The following is an 8994-nucleotide window of genomic DNA, read 5'->3' as shown; positions in this document are numbered from 1 at the left end:
AGGTCATCAAAAATCAGCAATAAAATCTTTATACTCCATCACGTATTTTCTTTATATTATACAGTTCAGAGAAAAACTACAGCAGGCACACTTCAAAATGTTTTCACATTCATTCACGAGCAAATCAATACTTCTGGAAATGTCTGTCAGTGGCCGCCCTTCATCCTCCATCTAAGTTGATACAATCCAATTTTCTGCTGTTTTTCCATGAACTGGAGGTGGTTGTAATGCTCACATTGCTAACTGGCAGGCATCCACTCAAATATATTAGCTGTCCTGTAAAGGCATACTGTAGTTGAACTATTGTTTGGTAGCTAAGTCAACTGTTCAGGTAAGGCAGGGAGCAGTCATATTTGTCCATCTTTTCCCATTCAGGCAACTGGCATGACTTTGTAAAATGGCACATCTCAAAATTTAAATATTTTATTTAAAAAGCTAACAGAATTCTTATCCACCATTGGCATTTTAAAACAATTTTCTACTGGGGATCAAGTAATGCAACAGAAGCTGAACAACCTCACCTTCTTGGGTGATCAGGATATTTTATTTACATGCAAGTGCTGCTTTTTTTTAAAAGAAAAATTCTAAAACAGTTTTTCTTCTCCAATATATTTTGACCAAGCAATAGGAACTGAAATTGTCTCCCTGTGCAGCACTACAGCATCCTAGTGTTGTGGTGAGAGTCTACAGAAGCTCCCAAACAACTGCTGCCATGAAGCAGTTCATGAAGCAGTGGATTTTGTAGTACTGCACGTTACTTTATGTATTACTGTACAATAATTTCTATAGATTTGTACTGTCCTCTTTTCCAAAGCTTGGTGCTGACCCTTAGGATCTTCATCAATCCCTGGGAGAACTGTATGCATTTTGCAATGTTGCCATTAAAGCATGAAAAGACGGTGGAGCTGAGGCAACCACCTTGGCAAGATGTCAGCAAATCCCACCCATGTCTTTGAGCCATTTTATGAGGGGAGGTTGACGTTTATGCTATTCTACTTAGGAAAAATTATTCCTGCCAATATTTTGAATAACTGGCTTTCACATGTTAATTATGGCGGTTCAAGGGGAAAGTCAATTCTTTCTAGTAATGTCAAGGTTATACTTGATGAGTTCATTCATCACAGATTCATGTAGCCTGTTGCTAATGACAATACAATATTAAAGTTTGTGTTAATGTTTTCATTCAGTTCCTTTATATGCGGTGAACTGGATGCTATGACCATTTTCTATGGTCATTGATATTTATACTTATGAGCTTTTGTGGTTCCTGTAATTATTAGCATGCACGCCATTATTTTCCCATACATTTGCACTCTTTCAATTTCCAATATCTGCTTTATACACCAACTGACGTGATAATGGTTGCAGCTGAGTATTTGGAGAAAAAGCCAAAAGAGACCAATACAACTTCTTGCCATGTTTGTTCACCCTACCTCCTTTCTCGTGGTAGTGCTGTCTGGGTATGCCCATAAACATATCTGCTCAAAAGATTAAAAGAATTTTTTAAATATTCTATTAGCTTCTTAACTGAGAAGAGAATCCAGGTTTTTGAAAGCTAATACAACTGACTTAGTATGTACTGAGAATCTCTGAGTGCAGACTGCTAATGATCTGAGAACTGAAACTGCATAGACCAAAGCCTCCCAGGGATCCCTTTACTGTAAACTGATTGCAAGGAGAAAGTACATACAGATGAGTTTAGCCAAAGCAAGGCAAACACTTTATTAGAATGTACACACACACACACACACACACACTCAGTGTAAAATTACATCCTTTTAGAACACCTCTTTCATTCAAAAATCCATGGAAGGACTCTGCAAAGTTGTTTTATAGATCGGTTACACTCTTCAACCGTCAACATTTTTTCCCCAAAGTGATGAATGGCTAGGATCGGCATCGCCTCTTTGGTTTTTTGCTTGATTTGGCAACTATCCTGATATTATTTTTCATCTGATGCCATGCTAGCTTGATGCAATTCATATCAGACATTCTGAAAAAATGCATTGATAATTTAGATTTGATAAGCACCATAGCAACGGCACAGGACTGTGCTATGATAAAAAAGTTATGGAAGTAGTGCAAAGTATCTGATGGCAGACGCGGTACTCACACAGGTGAAGTCCAAATCCAGTTTATTTACTGAACCTAAATACAGGCAGTAGGAATAGCTATGTGCTTCAAGTCATCATCTGAACAGAAAAACAAAACAGAGGATATAACTAGTGACTCCGACATGCTTTTGATATTAAATAGCTGCACTACAGTAAAAACAATGTTCTACCTCGGAATAATCTGTAAGAGCCAAATACCCTTAAAGGTGGGGCACGAATGCATCCTGGATGATTTTCTGTTGAAAGAATTTTCAATTCACTATCCCTGTAAAAACGGTACATGTAATATGCTGCTTCATTATGGATCTTACATGGGATTTCATTCACGTATCTGTTGCTAGTGATCTATTATGAGAAAGTACATTCAAATATGATGCTAGGACCAGAATGAAACATGTTCACTGTATGTGGTGTATTAGGTCAAAAATCATACAAAACTATTAACCAGTGTCAATCCTAGTTTGTTCGCCAGCACAAAGGCTGTTGTTAAATAACAGTGTTGTCATCCATCAATTGTTCAGTTATTAAGCCTGGCAATGACGACAGTCCATCAAACCAAAATCCCCAAAGCCAATAACATTATCAGAGAGATTAGATGGCTCAGGAAACAGAACTATGATCTCCAGAAAGCAAAGGAAAACACAGAGGCTAGAGTACAAGTGTCACCGCTGACATAAGCGTAACATCCAAGTCCCTTGATGAAATGCAGACCACACTGCAGAAGATTTCCACAGGGGTATCCCAATGCAACCACATGTATTCAGCACAGACATTCATGCTATCCAAGTCAACGGGTGGCATTAGATTGCATTCCACCAGTAATTCTATTACATCACTGAGGGCACTGAAGGATGAGGACATGATGTACATTAATAAAACTAGCTGATCCCTCCTTTGGACGCTTCAAGTGTAAATGAGATCATTAATTACACCCGTACTAGAAAGACTGAGGCAGGAGAGTAGCATAAACTTTAGCAGACTGGAAAAAAAATGTGTATCATTCTTCCGTTACTAGAACTGAGGTATCGTTGTTCAACATCAACTTTTTAGGTCATTTGGCAAAAGAGCCCCTCCTGAACCACTGTCTTTGCAGGGAAGTCAAGGGGGAGTTATCTTTCTATGTTTTGCTGTATTGAAACACTGCTTAGATGATAATAATAAGAGTAGAGGATTGCCTGCATGTGATCTGGAATTCCGTATTCTTCCTCCTCTCAGTGGTGAAAGAGAGAAATGTTGTGATTCCAGGGAAGAGGCATGAACTATAGGGAGCTTGTGACAGAGAAGCAGAGATTCAGGGGTAACAGAGATGACAGGTCCCTTGGATCTCTGAACTCCGGTGAAGTAGGCAGGAACTATCGGTGCCGAGGGTGGAGTCTTTTCCCTCAAGTGCCTTATTCAGTGCCAAGGATTTGGTCAGTGCCAAGAGAGTTGATGGTGCAGAGAGAGTTGACAGTGTCAAAGAACCCAAGGTTGTCTTGGATGAGGCACTAGGTACTGTTATTGTAGCTTTGCGCTGTGCTTCTCGGTCCCAAGAGACAGTGTGTCCACCTGTGGTCCTGCCTATTTAGGGTCCCTGAACTTCTGCTTAGCTCCAGTATCGGAGGGACCAAACAGTCATGGGAGCTAAGTCTCATCCCAATGAAGTTGAGGCTACTGACCTTGCAGGAGATGGCTCCCTGGGTGGCGATGTAGTGGTCCATTTCTTCCCATCTGAGCGGGAAAGAGGATTTATTCTTGGATGACGAGTGGGGCTCAGCTGATGACCGAGCTGAGGGTAATCACTGCACTGTAGTGGTATCAAGGCCAGGGCCTGAATCTGGCCATAGAGAACTCTCCATGAAAAGAATTTTCAGTCTGAGATCATGGTCCTTTCAGGCCCGTGTGATCAAGGTGATGAAGTGGGTGCACTTCTGTGCAACATGACCCTCAATGAGGCAGTGGATGCACCATGAGTGACGTCACTCTCAGGAAAGGCCTCCTGACAAGAGAGGCACCTCTTGAATCAGGGTATCCTGAGGGAGAGCGCTCCCCATTGGGAAAGGCGAGAAACAGGGAATAATGGGGAGGAAAAAGTAACTAAAAAAATCTTTTGTAAGGGAGAAAAATAAATGGAAAGGGCTAATTACTACTAGTGAAAGGTAAAGTAATGAAAATCTCTAAAGGAGAAGGAGGTAGAAGGGCTCTGCTCTGTATTCCATTCCATACCAATGGCAGTTGAAAGGGAACTGAGGGCAGTTGGGCTGCACAGCGCTATATAGATAGTGCTCACCGTGCAAGATGGGGAAGAGCGCATGTGCGGCCCAATGGGCACTACTTCTGAAGATCTCCAATCTGAGGCACAGGAGGCACTGCCACATCTACAGAGAAGCGCACAGAGGGACACCACTCGATGAAGAATTGTAATTTCTTGCAACAAACCAAAGAGTATGCTAACCTGTTGTCTGGTTGGTTGAAAGAACAAAGAAGGAGAAAAAAAAAGTACCGGAGGGACCCAGTCAACAATGAGGTTGACGCTACTGACCTCACAGGGGATGGCTCCTTGGATGGCGATGTAGTGGCCTGCTTATTCCCGTCTGAGCGGGAAAGAGAGGATTTCTTCTTGGGTGGCTGTGGCGAGCAGGGGTCAGCTGATGACCAAGCCAAGGGTGATAACTACACTGGAATGGTATCACAGCCAGGCCCCTGGAGAAGAGTCGACATGGTTTTTATAAAGGGAAATCATGCTTCACCAATCTACTAGAATTCTTTAAGGGGGTCAACAAGCATGTGAACAAGGGAGAATCCAGTGGATATAGTGTACATAGTTTTCAGAAAGCCTTTGACAAGGTCCCTCACCAAAGGCTCTTAAGCAAAGTAAGCTGTCATGGAATAAGAGGGAAAGTCCTCTCATGGACTGGTAAACTGGTTAAAAGATAGGAAATGAAAGGTAGGAATAAATGGTCAGTTTTCAGAATGGAGAGAGGTAAATAGTGGTGTCTGTGCTGGGACCAGTCCCATTCAACATATTCACAAATGATCTGGAAAAAGGGGTAAATAATGAAGTGGTAAAATTTGCAAATGATACAAAACTACTCAAGATAGTTAAATCCCAGGCAGACTGCAAAGAGCTACAAAAATCTCTCTCAAAACTGGATGACTGGGCAACAAAGATGGCAGATAAAATTCAGTATCGATAAATGCAAAGTAATGCACATTGTAAAACATAATCCCATCTATACATATAAAATACTGGGGTCTAAATTAGCTGTTACCACCCAAGAAAGAGATCTTGGAGTCACTGTGGATAGTTCTTTGAAAACATCCACTCAATGTGAGGCGGCAGTCAAATAAGCGAACAGAATGTTGGGAATCATTAAGAAAGGGATAGATGATAATACAGAAAATATCATATTGCCTCTATATAAATCCATGGTACGCCCACATCTTGAATACTGCATGCAGATGTGGTCGTCCCATCTCAAAAAAGATATATTAGAATTGGTTTAAGAGGACTGGGACTTTTCAGCTTGGAAAATAGATGACTAAAGGGGGATATGATAGAGGTCTATAAAATCATGACTGGTGTGGAGAAAATAAATAAGGAAGTGTTATTTACTCCTTCTCATAACACAAGAAATAGGGGTCACCAAATGAAATGAATAGGCATCGGGTTTAAAACAAACAAAAGGAAGTATTTCTTCACACAATGCACAGTCAGCCTGTGGAACTCCTTGCCAGAAGATGTTGTGAAGGCCAAGACTATAACAGGGCTCAAAAAAACAAAACAAAAAAACCTAGATAAATTCCTGGAGGATGGGTCCTTTTGTGGGGTTTGTTTGGGGGGAGTGGTGCATGAAGGAGGTTAGTTACTGTTATTCCTTAACACAGGACATCTAGTTGCCAGGATGGACAGGGATGGTGTCCCTATCCTCTGTTTGCCAGAAGCTGGGAATGGGCAACAGGGAATAGATCACTTGATGATTACCTGTTCTGTTCTTTCCCTCTGGGGCACCTGGCATTGGCCACTGTCGGAAGACAGGATACTGGGCTAGATATATTTGGTCTGAACCAGTATGTCTGTTCTTATATTCTTAAGAGATGGAAGAAGGCTTGGGAGAGTGTTGCCAAAGTAGCTGAATACATTTGAATGAAAGTTGGAGGATGCAGAAAAACAAATGTGACTTGGGATGGGGGAGGGATCTGGGCAAAGTAGGAGAGCACTGTTCGAAATGGAGTAATAGGAGACAAAAAACAGCCAGACAGGGTGTCTCCAAAGACCAGAAGCATGTATTGGGTTGTTCCATGAGCATTCCACTCCAAAGAGGAACAGTCGCTGGATATGCATAACTCAGGGAAACCCAAGGGACATTCGACTTTTGTCAACAATAAAAGTGTCCTGCATGTATAATTAATACACTTTAAAATATCATTTATAACTAGATATAATTAGCAACTATGAAACCCCATGAAAGTCAGGCAGCAACTAGATGTCCTGTGTTAAGGAATAACAGTAACTAACCTCCTTCATGCACCACTCCCCCCAAACAAACCCCACAAAAGGAAAAAAGCAGAGCAACATATTGGGGCAGAACAGAAAACAACGTAATATTGAATGGTGAAAATGTTTGGGTCCTTTGGATGTGCTAATCTACAGGCACATGTTCAGTTTGATGGAGAATACGCATAAAACAGGAATAGTGCTGCAACCTTGGAATAGCATACTAGTGGAATAGCATATAATTGATTGACAGGCACATTTCTTTCATTGATACCACCAATTGCGCAAGGATAATTTTACAGAGCTAATAGTGTAATAGAAACTGATGCAGACACACAACTTTTATAATGTGCCCATTGTGTTTGAAGAATTTTTTTAAAGTTAATTTACTGGGTTTATTTTTTGTATCATTTAGTTTGTAAAGCAAGGTATGTTAGCTACCATAGGCCCCATTCTTTACTTGCATGTCAGCAATGAATTTTGCCCAGTGAATCTGATCGTGCATGGCTCAGAGGGAAGAAAATGTTAAAATTAAGAAATGAAAAACATTACCAACAGAGCAATAAAAAATTTCTATTCCATGTTGGAAAATGTCACACATTTAAAATTTAATGCCTTGGAACCCTGCTAGGCTAGAAGCTGTCACGGAGTTCCATAGGGAAGCTGAGAAGCTTCTCTTCCCAATGGTATAAAGCTCCCATTTCTAGCAATAAAAGGCAGCAATATCTCAGACTTTAAAACTGATATATATATATATATATATATATACACACACACACAAACGGTCACTGGTCTACGAATGAATCTCAACCACCATGGGACTTGGCCAGGTGTTATTTGGTGGAGGAAATTCCAGATTCGGGTGAAGGAGGAGGAAACATTTCTGTGGCAGGGTTTCTTGAAGTTGAAATGTTAGAATAAGTTTTAAGATGCACTAATGGGCAGATAATGCAGCCAAAGGTGCAATTTATCACCTATGTAATTTTATTTACATACGTGGATGTATATACACATATACACAGAGTTTCAGTTCAGTCAGACATTTAAACTGTTACCTTTCTACTGTCACATTCCAGACAATCTCACCACATAAGCAGTTGACTCCCATGATTACAGTGAGAAATTAGGGTTGAAGCCTGCAACTGGATCCATGTGGACAGTGTGATCTGCTGGCACAGATTCAGCTGCAGTATCCAACCCTTAGACATTTTTTTCTTTTAAAGATGATGTTCTTTTGTTTCTCCCTGTGCTTATTCCTCTACAGGGTAAATGGAGGCTCTTGTTCCTAGTAAGAGGTATGTAACAGTTTTCCTATAGTTTGCCTGCTATTAGATTGCCTTAACTCCTGTGCTACTAAAAGTATTTTACTGACCAGCTAAATTAAATTATATAAAATGTTTAACCAATCAGCCTTCTACTTTTGCATTTCTACAGATGTCCAAATATTTGGAAAATGAAAATAACTGAAAGGCTTTTTTTAAGAGCTTGGAAAAAATTGCTTGAGAGAAACATCTTTGAGACAAATAGTGATGAAAAACATCCCCAGAATTATCTGTTTGAATAATTCCAGAAAGAGTACTTCTTAACACCAGTAACTATAAAACTAGTAATGCAATTCATGTCTTTACTTTAAACAAAAGCTTTTCAAACTTGCGTTATTAAACAGAAAAAAATTAAGCCACAAAAAATTGAAACAAACCCATGCTATTCTTACTGAAAATAATGAAAATTTAATTTAAGGGCATTTAAGAGAGTATGAGGCTACTGACAATATTCAGTAAAAGTATATGAGTCATGGGACAGCTATAAAACACATTTCACAAGTCTTTGTGCTTTCAGCAAACAGGTGTGCAGAAAAAAAAAGTTTGCAATTTCCCATTTTCTAATTTTTTTTAAAAAAAGCTACCAATGACTATTACAGAAAAAAAAACCATAACAAACTAATTGAGCCCTCAAAAGTTACATGGCACACAATATCAGAAATCCTACCATACTAATTAAGATTAAATAGCAATAGAATTGTGATAGCTTTTCATTTCTGAACTTTTCAAAAATGCCTATTGTCTTCTGAAGCTATGAATATTTTCTTTGGGCTGGGTTCTGATACCCTCACTCATGTTGAACTAATTGCACAAAATGTTCCTCCAAAGTCAATGGGACTCCTCATGGCGTGAAGTGCCACACAAAAAGTGAATAAAGGTAAAATAATCTGGTCCTCTATAAACAGCCTTCACAAATCTAATTTAAAAGTTTGATAATACCAATCTATATACGGCCCCTACATCAAGATTTTAAAAGTGGCATTCTACAGTCTTTTGTGTAAAGAGGTTACTATTGTACAACTACAACTTAGATCACATACTGTGGCAGCAATTTAGGACTGATACATTGTCTAGGCTGTAG

General features: G+C 39.7%; 1 long non-coding RNA gene across 2 annotated transcripts in view; it reads right to left on the bottom strand.

Moving 5' to 3' along the window:
- Window positions 1-395: 395 nt before the first annotated feature.
- LOC112058808 (uncharacterized) overlaps window positions 396-8994 on the bottom strand; it is a 98152-nt gene continuing 89553 nt past the window's right edge. For both annotated transcript variants that reach the window (XR_010593247.1, XR_010593246.1), the window contains exons 3-4: window positions 2114-2192; window positions 396-1993 (exon numbers count right to left, since the gene is read on the bottom strand). This is a non-coding gene — a long non-coding RNA (uncharacterized LOC112058808). The remainder of the gene's footprint in view (window positions 1994-2113; window positions 2193-8994) is intronic.

The sequence above is a fragment of the Chrysemys picta genome, chromosome 1, assembly GCF_011386835.1.
Source record: "Chrysemys picta bellii isolate R12L10 chromosome 1, ASM1138683v2, whole genome shotgun sequence".
Taxonomy (NCBI): Eukaryota; Metazoa; Chordata; order Testudines; family Emydidae; genus Chrysemys; species Chrysemys picta.
This window is presented reverse-complemented; position numbering and strand designations above follow the sequence as displayed.